Below are 16,278 nucleotides of genomic sequence, written 5' to 3'. Positions count from 1 at the left end.
AATTTTAAAAAACGAATCAATGTAACCAAAACTAAAGTTATGTTTTCAAAGAAACAAGCTAGTTTGTTTTAGCTTCTCAGAAGCAAAAAATAGAAATATGAAAGCAATGGAATATTGTTTGTGCCTTTTTTTGTTTTTTGTTTTTTTTTTTTTGAGACAGAGTTTCTCTGTGTAGCTTTGGAACCTGTCCTGGAACTTGCTCTGTAGACCAGGTTGGCCTCAAACTCATAGAAATCTGCCCACCTCTGCCTCCTGAGTGCTGGGATTAGAGGCATGTGCCTTCACTTCCCAGCTATTGTTTTGTCTTGAGAGAAAATTTAAACTTGGACATTGGCAGCCTACAAATAAATGGACTTCAAAGCAAAGGTGCTATAGAAATAAACCAAAATGGATTCCAGACAGCAGGGATAAAATACAGAAAACGGTTCTCAGGTAACAAAATTATCTTAGATTGGAAGAGTAGAGATAGAAGGATAAACAAAAATTAAAAGGATAACTATCCATAGGGATTTAAGGCAATCTTCTTACAGTAATTTTTTCAGCTTGATAGACTCTAGGATGATCTGTGACAGAGAGCCACAGTAAGTCCTTCTCCATTCTCTTGCTTTTGTCAGTTTATTTCATCAGAACAGCAGGAAAAGAAGCTAAGATTAGCCATTATGAATTATAAACCAAAATGCATAAAATTATTTATTGATGTTAATATGAAACACAACAGAAACCATATAGAAAGAATCTTCTTGAGGACTGGAGAGATGGCTCAACTGTTAAAAGCTCTTACTGTCTTTTCAGAAGACCCAGATTCAATTTCCAACATCCACATGGCAGCTCACAACTGTTTGCAAATCCAGTTCCAGGAGATCCAACTCCCTTACACAGACATGCATAAAGGCAAAACACCCATGCACATAAAATAAATAAACTATTTTTAAAAAAGAAAGGGCTTTCTTTTATTTATTAAAATATATTTGCAGAACTTGTTTTTGAACATGAACTAAAATATCCAGGACCAAAAGCTTTGCTTTTGAAATTGGGAGTAAAACAAGAGTCATGGTTTCATTTCTCTGGCACTGATAAAAACATGCTGAGAAGAAGCAACCTACTTGAGAAAGGATTTATTGGTTTACAATTCCAGGCTACCGTCCATCACTGAGGGAAGTCAAGGCAGCAGGAATCAGAAGCAACTAGTCACATCCACAGTAAAGAACCCAGAAAGAATAACCATTCATTTCCTTTGCTCTACTCAGCTCATTTTCTCTACTCTTTATTAACACAATCAAGACAGTCCCCCACAGACATGCCCATAGACCAACTCCATCTAGACAACTTCTCATCGAGACTCTTTTCCTAGGAGCTTCTACATTGGGTCAACTTGACAAAACTAGCCATCACAGCCAGGAATACTCAGGTCATTGTAAAATTTCACCACAGGTCTTAGCCACTAGGAGGAAAGCAGAAGATGGAGAGACAAAGGAAAAGGTAAGGAAAGGTAAAGAGGGACGATTCTAAAAGGAAGAAAGCAAACTGCGGGGCATGAAATAATAGTGTTATGTAATTTAGGAAATCTAAGAGTTTATGTATAAATTTTTTCTTTTTTTAAATTTTCTTTTTATTTATTTATTTATTTTATGTATAAATTTTATAACAATGAGTAATTTTAGCTGATTTGGACATCACAATATTAAAAATTATATTTCAATTTTTTTTAAAAAAATAATCCTTATTGATATGAATTTTATCCTTTTGTGACAAGGTTTTTCTTTATAGCCAGGGCTAACTTCAAACTTGTGATCTTTCTGCCCTTATCCTCAGAAATGTGAAGACAATAGGTATGAGCCATGGTGCCTGGTTGGAATTCTTTCTTTTAAAATGTGCGATTCAATAGGGATTAGTGTACCTGCAAACTTGTGCACCCATCCCCACTATTTCATTTTAGACAATACCTTTCTCATTCCTCCCAAAACAAATGCTGCCCGTTCCACCACCGGAAAAGGGAAAACACTATTCTCCCCTCTCTCAGGCCCTGGAAACTACTAATATGGTATTTTAAGAAGCAGAAAGTATCACAAATATAAGGCCAGCCTCTACTATATATCAAAGCCTGGTCTACACAACAAGAACAACAAACGCTGAATTTGAGGCCAAAGGGATGCCTCAATAAATGTGCAAAGTTGAAAATTTTAGATACGATATTATGTTATTACATCATACATATGTCAATAATTAATAGTAAGGAAAAACTGAAAAACCTCAACTTTTTGAAAAGTTTTTGCCGTTTTCTTGCGTCATTCTTTTACTTCATCTTAGAGGAGCCAGGCTGTACCAAGAGCATGATTCTTGTGCCAATATAGCTAACAGAGGAAACTGTGATAGGAAAGTAAAGCGTCCAGCACTACACAGTGAGTAACTCCATTTGAAAGAATAAATTGGTTCCAATATTCTTTTTAAAAGCCGATGGCAAGTGGAAGGGATGGGATTGGAACTCACAATGACTCAAAGTTCATGATCTTCAATGCTCTCTTACCTCTTTTTTGTGTCTGAATCTCTATCCTGTGCACTGTACATGCAGTAGTGGTAAGCAGAGATTAGGGCAATTATTTTCGGTTTTTATTTTGAAGACAAAAAGGGAGTGTTGGTTATGAAATTCTTTTCTGTGGTCTCCAAGCTATTTTCTGGTAAACTTGACTATACAATTCAAGAAAGCTTTGTTGCCCGTATCTTTTTCTTTGCACAAAAAGAAAAAAAAAACGTACTTTCTAGGGGAATGATTTTCATCAGAGGCTTGTGTAAGAATTGTGATGGAATGGCAATTACCCAACTCCACCATCCTCTAAACTCTCTATGTTACGTAAACAGTGTAAAATGCTTTTGAAGTTCAGAGGTAGAAGATGTGGGCCCACTAAAAGATTTAGCTGGAAGATTACTGAAGTTTCCCCTTCTCCCACATCTTAGTATACACTATGAAGGCTCTCAGTATTGCAATAAATCACCATGGCAACAGCAGAAGAACACCCAGAGTCTCTGCGATGAGTGCTTAGGGAAGCCTAAAATCAGGATAGGAAGCAAGAATACTGAAACAACTGAATACTACGAGCAGCAGTAATCAGTCAAAACTCAACTATTACTCAGTGTAAATATACTAGAGACTTTTTTGCCTCATTTATTACTATCGGGTACAGCATATCTGTCTTTTAACAAAAGAAACTTACAGAACACATAAAAAGGAAAGGGAACATATCTGAAGACACAAAACATCCATCAGAACCATTCTCAGAGATGACAAAGCTCTTAAAACTGTCAGACAATGAAGAGCTGATCAGTTTTCTTTTTGTTTATTTGTTTTGTTTTTGGTTTTCCGAGACAGGGCTTCTCTGTAGCTTTGGAGCCTGTCCTGGCACTAGCTCTTGTAGACCAGGCTGGCCTTGAACTCACAGAGATCTGCCTGCCTCTGCCTCCTGAGTACTGTGATTAAAGGTGTGTACCACCACCATCCAGCCAACTGATCAGTTCTTAAGGATACTACTGGGAAAAACAGACAACATAAATGAATAGGTAATATATTTACAGTGATGGAAACTCCAGTGAGGTTTGAAAGGGAGACACTAGAAAAGAAAAAAAGCAGAAGGGCGGGAGAGATGACTAACCAGTTAAGACCACTTGCTACTCTCCTAAAAGACCTGAGTTTGGTTACCATCATTCACATCCAGAGCTCACAACTGCCTGCCACTCCAGCTCCAGGGGATATGACACTTTTTCTTCTCCAGGCACTTGCAAGTCTCTCTCTCTCTCTCTCTCTCTCTCTCTCTCTCTCTCTCTCTCTCTCTCTCTCTCTCTCTCTCTCGTAGCGCGCGCGCGCGCGCACACACACACACACACACACACACACACACACACGGGAAGGGGGAGAGAGGGAGGGAGAGAGGGAGATTAGATAAGAAATTTAAATGCTGAAACAGAATTGAATAATATCTTTGATGGTCTGGTAACAGACCGGGCACAGCTGAGACAAAAGTTCTTGAGTGTAACAATCTACAGTAGTTAAGTTTTGAACCTAAATGTCCAAAACAGAGGACTGGATAAAGAAAATGTGGTGAATATACACAAAGGACTCTGTTTCATCTTTCAAGAACAACAGTTATGTCATTTCCAGGTCATAATAATATTATATGAATCAAAGTAGTCTCAGAATGACAAATTGCATATGTTTTCTATTGTTTAGAGTTTCTCAATTTTATGGAGACACACAAAATTATATATATCTTGGGAAGCAGTTTCCAAAACATTTCAAAAGTTAGATGGTATTTGTGGGATGACACACAAGGATGACCTCTGGCTGGCACGTGCACGCATGTGTGTGCGCGCACACACACACACACACACACACACACACACACAGAGAGAGAGAGAGAGAGAGAGAGAGAGAGAGAGAGAGAGAGAGAGAGAGAGAGAGACTTGCAACCCTGTCTGGGTGTCCTTTCCTTTTACTATAATAAACCACCTTGACAAAAGAAATTGATGTGAGCAAGGGTTTATTTCGCTCACAAGTCCAGAAAAATCAGGCTTCAGGAACCTGAAGCAAGTGCTCACCTTACATCTACAGTCAAGAGCAGAGGGTAGTGAGTCCATGTATGCACACTATTGCTCCATTTGCTCTTTCCACTCTCTGGTAGCTCAAACGTCCTTTCCTAGGGAACACTGCCACCCACAATGAGTGATTCTTCCCGCTCAAACAAATATGATCAAAGTATCCCAACAGACTTGCATGAAAGCCAGCACAATCTAGACAAACATTTATTTTAGAAGAACATTTAACCTCTCTTAGGTTCAATTAGTTGGGATATCTGTGAATATGTGAGGATGGAGATCAGTCAAAAAGCTGAAAAATCACAAGATTTTTAAAATAAGGATAGTCTCTCTGTCCCTGTCTCACACACGCATACACACACACTAGGTAGAAGTCTAATTGGATATGATCACTTTGGAAAACTGTCACTATCTACTACAGCTAAAGAGCAATGCATGTCATCACTCAGCAGCTGTACTCCTGGTATACAATCAATAGAGGGGTGTCCTCATGCCCACTGATAGATATGGACAAGAATAACCATTAACACTATATAAATTTTCAGCAATAGAATAACGGTGTCATAGTTCTAGAAAGCATCACAACACAGATGTAAACACTGAATACTTTGCAGCTTTGCACAGAGATATGAGCTGAGTGCCATAGACACCATGTTCACCCTTTCATTATGAGCTCTCTACTCCGCTGCTTACAAAACCACACACTGCTGGAGTTAACGCTCTGAGGCAGAGGATTCAGGCAGAAAGAAGAACATAAGCAGCCCCTGCAATATCAGACAAAGTGGTAAAGATTTGATGCGCAATTTTGGTATCTGCACTTATAATTGTGACCATTCAGTTTTCTTTTTAGTACAATTTCTTCACTTTATTTTCTTAAATAAAAGAAGACATTTTTCTCTTCCCAATTGAAGTTCAGCACATCTCTATAGAATTTGAGGACAATGTCAAGAAACCAATTTAAACTTGTTCAGTGTTTACGTTTTAATAAGACGTTTTGGTGTGTGCTTTGTATTTGGAAACTGTGATCGTGCTATGCTTCTTTTTCTGATTCACAAAGGTTTTTTGTTTGTGATAGTTTGTTTATATAAGACTTGAAAGCAGCTTTCCAGCTAAGTTTCTTGTTTTCTGGAAGCTTATACTCCAGGTTACAGAGCTCCTGCTTGAGGCCGACTGGATTTGGACTGGATAATATTTTGCCCTGAGTTGTTGGGCCAATGGTTGTAACGTGGCCAGCAGTAGCTATCTGACCCTTTGGACCTGGACTAGGTAGGTCCAGTCTTTCAAGGAGATGACACTGAAGTATCTCCAATTTAGGTGCTATAGATGGTGTCCACAAAGTGCTCTAGACTACAGAAAGTTTTCAGTTATCCAGAATATTCCATGCCTACTAAGTCATGCCTATATAGTCCATTTCATTCAATCCAATGGATATTCAAGACTTCACTTGAATATAAAGCTTGTAAGAGGAACCACCTTGTCACAAACAAAGGCAATCACAATTGTCTTCCATTTCAAGGTATTGAATAGCTATGACTATCTGGGCTGAGCTTTCTTCTAAGTTTGTCTTTATCAAGAAGTGTTTTCAGATAACTCTTTTCAGGCTGATTGTGGTGACATGCATCTGTAATCCTAGTACAAGGCAAAGGCAGAATTGCTGCAAGTTCAAGGCCAGCCTGGTCTACATAGAGCATTCCAGGCCAGCCAAGGCAGCATAGACTCTACCTCAACTTCCTTCCAATATCCATTTCCATATCATTAAATGGCACATAAGATAGAATTTTTTTCTTCCTGACATCTTTGATTTCATTATCACTGAGGTTAGCAGTTTGACGAAGAACTTACCTACAACAGATTCAGAGAGGCCAAGAAAGTCATATGCTTCCTGCTGCCAAGGGATATCTGATTTGATATAACTTGGGATTATATAAAAAAATTTTTCAGAGACATACAGAATGGTGTGGAAAATTGTATTGCAGTAAAATGAAATTTACTTATAGTTACCAAAAGTGTGATGTCCTATTATTTTTAAAATCTTTTCTTTACCATGAGCAAGTAACAATATTATCATTCTTTATTATTAAATATTATCAGTTTGAATTTAGCTATGGTCCAGTTAAAAATAAATATACTACATTTTTCTCAACATTGATGCATTATACCACATTATTATCGAATTCGTTCTTTTTAACATTTAAACTTAAATATTTCATTGCTTATATTTTGAAATGAAATTCACACGAGCATTCTTTCATGTAGAGGAAAGTGAGTGTTCTGTAACAGGACATTTTCTTAGTCACTTGCATCTGTGGATACCTTCTCCATTCCTTAATGCTTGGGAACTAGCTCATACACAGACTTGTATATTGAGGAAATCTTACAGAGCTTATAATCAAAAGTCATTGAAATCGACGGGGAAAGAATGGCTTTGGAGTCACTCATGAGGGCTGCAGTCTGCATCCTGACATCGGATTTGCATCTGGGCATTTGTTCCTCATGATCTGTCTCAAGAGGAGTTGGTGCCCTCTTCTGACCTACTTGCTAGGGTCATAGCAGTCTTTGTGGAAATCAATCAATTCTTTTCATTATTTCCCTTTCATGGGGTCGATAAGATACGCTTTTTGCCTTTTCTGCTCATTCTCATATATGTATTCAAGAGCACTCTTTGGCATAGCAAAAGGCTAAGTGCAGAAGCAGATGGAGCAATTCATCCATGTCTATGAGAATAGATCGGGAAGAGATTTTGATATACTTATTTTATTTTTTGTTTATGCATATATTTGTGACACGTGTCTTTGTACACCTGACTGTGGGTGACTGCAGAGGCCAGAATAAGGCATGGAATCCCCTGGAACTGAAGTTATAGTTGGTTGTGAGCTACCCGAGGTGGGTGCTGGAAACTGACCTCAGGTTTTCTGAAAGATCAGTGAAGGTTATTAACCACTGAGCCATCCATCCAGCTCCAAAGAGGCAATACATGCTAATGAAAATTTAACTGAAGAAAGAGTAAACAAGAAAGAATGAAATTGATTGATCATATACTTGAAAATTGATTTTTAAACTGCCTAATTCTATCCCATTGACATATGTCTGTCTTTTTGTCAGCGCTGCCTAAAGACTTATAATGAACATTGACATAGAACAGGGAGAAACTTGAGAAAGTTTCTTTTTTTATCTATTATTTTAATTGATTGTGATTTTCTATAATGGTCTCTGTCTATTGCAAAGACAAGTTTCCTAGATGACAGGTGAAGACTCCACTCACACAGGACACATGTTTAGAGTGCAGACAGGAATTGTGCTGGTTTAGGAGAGCAGTTGTTGTGGCTTCTCTAGGATCCGTGACTTCACTAAATCTGGGTAGTTTGCTACGTTTCCAGTATCAGACATAATTTCCTGCTTGCTGAGCAATGGAGACCATTACAGAAAACCAAGACCAGTCAAAACGCAGAGTTGTGGAGCCTGGTCCCAACTCAGACAGTTATAAAACACTCATGAACCTGAGGCCCAGGGAACATTGCAAAAGAGGAGGTGGAGGGATTGTGAGAGTCAAAGGAACAGGGAGGGTTTTTTTTGTGACATAGTGTCTCCTAGTAATGTCAGAAGCAACAGCCACAGAGTCTCACCACCATGCCTGTCCAAATGTGACCTCAACAAGGACACCAATAGACATGCCATAGTGGATGAGGTGAAGCCTAAGAGACCTCAGCCAAACACAAAGAACTACTGGCAACTAAGTATTGTGTGATGTTTTACTCTTTTGACTTTTGGTGGAGGGGGGCTCGCCACCCAGCTTCCAAATAAATCACACATGGAGACTTATTCTCAGTTATGAATGCCTGACCTTAGCTTGGCTAATTTTTTGTCAGCTTCCCTTATCTTAAATTATTCCAACTCCCCTTTGCCTCTGGGCTTCTATCATTCCCTATTCTGTACACCTTTCTTTACTCCTTTCTCTGTAGCTTGCTGTGTAGCTGGTTGGCTGGCCGGATGTTCTCTCCTTGTTCTCTTGCTCCTTGCTCTCTTCCCAGAGTTCTCCTTCTATTTATACCCTCTGCCTTCTAGCCCTGCCTATCCTTGCTCCTGCCTCTCTATTGGCCATTTATCTTTTTATTAGGATCATCAGGTGTTTCATACAGGCATAGTTAAGATGACTTCACAGAGTTAGACAAGTGCAGTGGAAACAAAAGTCACACACCAGAAAATAATATTCCCCAGCAATTAATTCTTTAGGGAGGAGCACACCATTGGCTATCCAATACCAAATGGACAGCCCTAAAAACCTATACATAGAAGTAACATTATACAGACTGAACAGCTTGTAGTTACATATTTAGGAATATATATCTCTATATCTACAGATATGTATGTAACAAAAATGAGCAAGAAAGAGGTCATGAGTTGGAAAAAGGAGGGGTATATGCGAGGATTTGGAGTAAAGAAATAGAAGGGGAAACAATATAATTCTGTTGTACTCTAAGAAACTGGAATAAGTAATTTTTATAATTATTGTATTATTTTATACGTGGGTGTTTTCTCTGTACACTACATGTGTGCCTGTTTTCCACCAAAGCTGGAAGAGAGCTTTGGATGCCCTAGAACTGGAGCTACAGATGGTGGTGAGCTATCATGTAGGATCTGGGAAGCAAACCTGGCTCCTCTGCTGAGCCACCTTTTCAGCCCCTTCTTCATTTTCAATGTTATTTTGTGTTTGGAGAATCCACTGTAATTGAATATAAACTTTTAGATAGTTTTTTAGTTTTACATTTATTTATTTTATTAACTTCCTCACTTAAATATTTATTTGTGAGTGTGTGTATGTGTGTGTGTGTGTGCGCATGTGTACACATGCATGCCATGACACATGAAAATCAGAGAAAAACTTTCAAGAATAAGGTAAGTCTTGTTCTTGTACAATGTGGACTCCAGGAATTGAACTCAGGTCATCAAGTTTGGTGACAAGTGTCCATATCCACTGAGTCATCTTGATGGCCTGTAACTTTAGGATTGTTCTTTCTTGGATGAGATTGATATTGATAGATATTGCATTGAGTCTATCAAACACTTTGGTTAGTAATATTATATAAGACTTAATATCATAGTAATAGTAAGTCTTATAATCCAGAAGCATGGAATGTTTTCCATTGTATCTTTTTCAGTTTAGCAGTATTTTGTAGATATTTTGGTACATGTCAACATGTCATTGGTCTCCTTGGTTAAGTTCATTTATATTTTCTTTGTGATTCAGTGTAAATGAAATTACTTATTTTTGAGATTTATTTTTAGTATTTTAAAAAGTACACGCCTTTGTATGAGTGTCTTACAGCAGTTCCTTCTGATTTGAAAACCTTCCATCTTCCAGGGAAGCTCCTTGAGTTCAGAAATCAGAAAGTCCCTGAAACTGATTAGGTACAGTAAACGCCTTGCTGTCCAAGCCTATATAAACAATAAGGACTGCTGAGAGACGTGTTCAAACAATCTGGGCTGCCTAGAAGAGCCTCAATCCAGCAGAGTGCCCCTAGTCAGAAGAAATAGAAGCAGAACTGCTGGGAAGAGGCTCAGACCAGCTGAGTTACTTGGAAAGGAGAATCTCCAACCTGTTGAGCCATTTGAAAGTTATGTAGTGTACTCCAAGTCTAGATTGTGTGAGCTGCACCCAAGTTGGGGTGGGCTTTTGGTGATGCAGCTATCTGTTGGAGAAGGGAGCTGGTTATTCGTCCTGGCCCAAACCCAAAATAATCACACAGAAACTGTATTAATTAAATCACTGCTTGGCCCCTTAGTTCTAGCTTTTTATTGGCTAATCTCTTACATATTAATTTAACCCATCTCTTTTAATCTGTGCATCACCACAAGGCCATGGCCTGCCAGCAAAGTTTTAGCACGTCTATCTCTGGTGGTGGATCGATGGCTTCTCACTGATTGCCTTCTTCCTCCCAGCATTCAGTTCCATCTTCCCTGCCTACCTAAGGTCTGCCCTAGCAACAGGCCAAGGCAGATTTTTATTCATTAACCAATAAAAGCAACACACAGCCACACAGAAGTACCTCCCACACCAGCTGTCTTTGAATCATCTCTGCTCCTAAAGCAACCCCTCAACTGTGTATACTGTAATCCCAATAAAAACTCACTGATGGGCACAGGAGACCACTTCCTAGGTATAACCCCAGCAGCACAGACATTAAGGGCAACATTGAATAAATGGGACCCCCTGAAACTGAGAAGCTTCTGTAAAGCAAAGGACACTGTCACTAAGACAGAAAGGCAACCCACTGACTGGGAGAAGATCTTCACCAACCCCGCAACTGACAAAGGTCTGATCTCCAAAATATATAAAGAACTCAAGAAACTAGACTGTAAAAATCTAATCAACCCAATTATAAAATGGGGCACTGAGCTAAACAGAGAATTCTCGACAGAAGAAGTTCAAATGGCCAAAAGACACTTAAGGTCACGCTCAATTTCCTTAGCGATCAGGGAAATGCAAATCAAAACAACTTTAAGATACCATCTTACACCTGTCAGAATGGCTAAAATAAAAAACACCAATGATAGCCTTTGTTGGAGAGGTTGTGGAGAAAGGGACACACTCATCCATTGCTAGTGGGAATGCAAACTTGGGCAACCACTTTGGAAAACAGTGTGGCGGTTTCTCAGGAAATTCGGGATCAACCTACTCCTGGACCCAGCAATACCACTCTTGGGAATATACCCAAGAGAGGCCTTATCATACAACAAAAGTATATGCTCTACGATGTTCATAGCAGCATTGTTTGTAATAGCCAGAACCTGGAAACAACCTAGATGCCCTTCAATGGAAGAATGGATGAAGAAAGTATGGAATGTATACATATTAGAGTACTACTCAGCAGTAAAAAACAAGGACTTCTTGAATTTTGCATACAAATGGATGGAAATAGAAAACACTATCCTGAGTGAGGTAAGCCAGACCCAAAAAGAGGAACATGGGATGTACTCACTCATATTTGGTTTCTAGCCATAATCAAAGGACATTGAGCCTATAATTAGTGATCCTAGAGAAGCTAAATAAGGAGAACCCAAAGAAAAACATATAGGCATCCTCCTGAATATTAACCTTCATCAGGCGATGAAAGGAGACAGAGACAGAGACCCACATTGGAGCACCGGACTGAAATCTCAAGGTCCAAATCAGGAGCAGAAGGAGAGAGAGCACGAGCAAGGAACTCAGGACCGTGAGGGGTGCACCCATACACTGAGACAATGGGGATGTTAATGGGGACCCACTAAGACCAGCTGGCCTGGGTCTGAAAAAGCCTGGGATAAAACTGGACTCGCTGAACATAGCGGACAATGAGGACTACTGAGAACTCAAGAACAATGGCAAGGGGGTTTTGATGCTACTGCACGTACTGGCTTTGTGGGAGCCTAGGCAGTTTGGATGCTCATCTTTCTAGACTTGAATGGAGGTGGGGGTTCCTTGGACTTCCCACAGGGCAGGGAACCCTGATTGCTCTTTGGGCTGATGAGGGAGGGGGATTTGATTGGGGTAGGGGGAGGGAAATGGGAGGCGGTGGTGGGGAAGGGACAGAAATCTTTAATAAATAAATAAATTAAAATAAACAAACAAACAAACAAACCCCCCCAAAATATAAAATAAAACAAATATTATTAAAAATTAAAAAAAAAGAAATCTCAAGGTCCAAATCAGGAGCAGATGGAGAGAGAGCACGAGCATGGAACTCAGGACCGCGAGGGGTGCACCCACACACTGAGACAATGGGGATGTTCTATCGGGAACTCACCAAGGCCAGCTGGCCTGGGTCTGAAAAAACCTGGGATAAAACCAGACTCGCTGAACATAGCGAACAATGAGGACTACTGAGAACTCAAGAACAATGGCAGTGGGTTTTTGATCCTACTGCACGTACTGGCTTTGTGGGAGCCTAGGCAGTTTGGATGCTCACCTTACTAGACCTGGATGGAGGTGGGTGGTCCTTGGACTTCCCACAGGGCTGGGAACCCTGATTGCTCTTTGGGCTGACAAGGGAGGAGAACTTGATTGGGGGAGGGGTAGGGAAATGGGAGGAGGTGGCGGGGAAGAGACAGAAATCTTTAATAAATAAATAAACGGAAAAAAATAAGAAAAAAAAACTCACTGATTTACCAAGTTGAACCTTGGTGGTATTTATACTTTTTTGGTGTTTCTAGATAAGGTTTCTCTGTGTAACAGCCCTAGATGTCCTGGAACTAGCTCTTGTAGACCAGGCTGCCCTCAAATTCACAGAGATCGGCTTGCCTCTGCCTCCCAAGTGTTGGGATTAAAAGCGTGCACCACCACCGCCCGGCTGGTATTTATACTTTTGTTTGTAATTGGTACCCTATCTTGGGTATGTAGACATTTGTTCATTTCTCCCCAGAAAGAGTGTCACACAACTGTGACTTTGTGTACATGAATACAGTTTCCAAGGCGGCCAGAGGCTTCAGACTTCCCTGCAGTTGGAATTAGAGGTGGTTGTGAGCTATCCAGTACGGGTGCTGGGTATCCTCTGGTCCTCTGTGAGAGCAGGATTCTCTCTTAACTATTGAGCAATCTCCCTTGCCTAGAAATTTTGTTAAGATTTTTTGGTGCATTGTCAATGTATTGAAGTCCAATCAATATGAGTATGGAGAGATGACTCTGTTGAAGAGCACTTGTTGCTATTGCAGAAGACCTGAGTTTGATTCCCAGCATTCACACAGCAGCTCAAGCCACCTGAAAACCCAACTTCAGGGAATCTGATGCCTTCTGACCCCCGCAGGCACCAGATATGCATGTTGTATGCACATATACTTGCAGGCAAAACACATAAAATAAATCAATTTTGAAGAATGAAACATGATCCATGTTTAGTGTTGAATTTCTACTTTCATTTATTAGTGCTAATATTTCCTTTATGGAATATGGACTCTGGTTTTCGTGTGTGTGTGTGTGTGTGTGTGTGTGTGTGTGTGTGTGTGTGTATGTGTGCACTGAGTATTAAACTTGAAGCCCTGCTCAGGTTAAGAACTTGTTTTTATTTAAGGAGTCTGTGGTTTTTCTAAAGGTTAGATTAGACCATGTCACCTGAAAATTGAAATAGCTTTAATTCCTTTACTTTGTGGATGCTTTTATTTCTTATTCTTGCCAGACAATTCTAAATGCTGGTATCTTATTTCTGATTATGACACTTTGGTTGTGAGTCTAACCTTTAATGGCTGAACCATCTCTCCAGTCCTATGTCTGCTCTGGAAGAAAAATCTTTCAGACTTCCCCCAGCAATTATGGCATTAGCTGTGTATTTTTCATAGTGGTCTTTGGAAAGTTTTTTCTATTTGTTGATCCTAATAGTATGAAATAAAGCCAAGAAGCTATTCAACAAGAATTGGCCTGTAGTCTGTAAAATTTTGACCAGTCCTTTCTTCTTAGGGCTTACAAACTATCTCAGAGTTCTTGACCTGTCAGTAATGATCTTCCTTTTTCACCCACATGCTGGAGTCCTATAAGCTAGGTACTAATACTAAGCTTATAAACCATGCTAGGTTCCTAAATGTCAAACTTAATTTACTAACCATAATTGCTCATACCTGATTAAAGAAGCATCATTCTCAAATATGGTGCTTTTGGGAAACCCAATTTGCCAATAATATACTAGTGAAAAGGAAGACAACTTAAGAGAAACTGTATAGACCATCTTAGAGGCGTGAAACAACACACTATTCACATGTATACATTTTACAGAGGGTGGAAAAATATCAGTTGCAAAACTTTATTTTACAATGGTAAATCTCCTAAGTTTCTGTGCTTTCAGACATGATAAGAAAGATGGAAACGGAAGATAAACTGATCGCCACAGCTGCGACAAGCCTGGAATGAGGGCCTTAGTCATTATGCTGCTACTGGGCCTGGCTTTGGAAGAAGCAGAACAGTGGTTTAAACATATGCTCACAACAAATGAAAATAAAAACTGGGAAAATTCACGTTTAAGGTTTAGACTCAATTGAAGCCAACAAAGCAAACAAGGCTAGAGATAGTTTCCCAATCATACGGGATCTGGTTCTCTTTCACATTATGCACAGCCAATATTTCTATGGATTTCAACTGCATGCTGACCATTACATCAAACACACAATGCTAAGTTGGTAGGTCATTATAATGATATAAAACATTACTCACTTTGCTCTTACTTTTAATACTAACCCGCAGCACATGTCATTTTGGGAACAGCTGCTCTCTCGCACGTAAACAGCTCCCTGCACATCCAGACGGGCCCTAGAGGCAATCACTAAAGCACTGCTCATCCACATCTCTGGAGAATGCCTCCTGGTTCTCCCAGACTATGAGGCCACAGTGCTCTTCTGGGCAGCTGTTATCAGACCACGCCCCCTTCCTGTTCCTAAGACTCTGGAGCTGCTTCCTGGCTCCTGTTGACTTTGTGCTTTTGTCTCACTCCTTTGGGGCAGAGACGTGGGGTAGAGAACTGTTCTGCTGCGCGACAGCCTTGACCCATGGTGAAGAAATTGACCTCGTGTTTTTCCCAAAGAGAAGAGCAAAGGGAACTCTTGCGTTCTGCCTATTTACCCCCGTTAATGCCTTTGTAAGTCTTAAAATGTCAGGATGTGAGCCTCTTTCCTTCTTTCTTGACATAGTCTACCTCCCCTTCTGTCTTAGATGCTGCGATGAAACACTATGACCAGGGGAGAAAAGGATTTATTCGGCTTTTACTCCGTACTGCTGTTCATTACTGAAGGCAAACAGGACAGGAACTCAGGTAGGGCAGAATCCTGGAGGCAGGAACTGACTGATGCAGATGCCATGGAAGGGCTGTGCTTACTGACTTCTCATGGCTTACTCAGTCTGCTTTCTTATAAACAAAAGGACTGCCAGCTCAGGGCTGGCACTACACAATGGGATGGTTCCTCCCCCATCAATCACTGATTAAGAAGATGCTTTACAGGCCTGCCTACAACCTGATCTCACAGAGAAATTGTCTCAATCGAGTTCCCCTCCTGCTAGATGTCTTCAGTTTGTATCAAGTTGACATAAAATCACCCAGCATATCATATTTGTCCTGAAATACATTTCTACAGGGCTCTCAGTCTTCCCTCCTTGGAGACATACGATCCGGTCTTTGGCCAAGTGTGGAAACATCACCAAAGTTTAAGAGTAAAGCAAGAATTGCTTGCAGGAAAGAGATGTTCAAAGGAGCTGTACTTCAAGTCAGGCAGTGGTGGCACACACCTTTAATCCCAGCACTCAGAGGAAGAGACGGGCAGTTCTCTGTGACATCCAGATCAGCCTGGTCTGCAGAGCGAGTTCCAGAATAGCCAGGGCTAGGCAGAGAAACTCTGTCTCAAAAAAGGGCTGTGGGTAATTTAAATTTAACAATTGTAATTTTCTAAAGTAAAATTAGAGCGGCATCTGTAATCAAAATAGCGCAGCTGATGAGATTTGCTTGTTTTTATGGCAACAAGTGTAACAATGTCAATCCCTAAAATTATAGAATAAACATGCATATTGCTAATTTTCATACCTTCATTTGTAACAGTGAATGTTACATCTAATTCACCAAAACTGATGGATCTAATACTTGTAAAGAAAACATCTTGAGATTAAACATGTGATTATTCCCCAGGACATAACATATCACCAGTGTATAAAGCAGCAATCATATATACTAAAAGAACATCAAATTAAGA

Source organism: Microtus pennsylvanicus, chromosome X, assembly GCF_037038515.1.
Source record: "Microtus pennsylvanicus isolate mMicPen1 chromosome X, mMicPen1.hap1, whole genome shotgun sequence".
Taxonomy (NCBI): Eukaryota; Metazoa; Chordata; class Mammalia; order Rodentia; family Cricetidae; genus Microtus; species Microtus pennsylvanicus.
The sequence above is the reverse complement of the archived record's forward strand: the minus strand, read 5'-3'. Positions refer to the sequence as shown.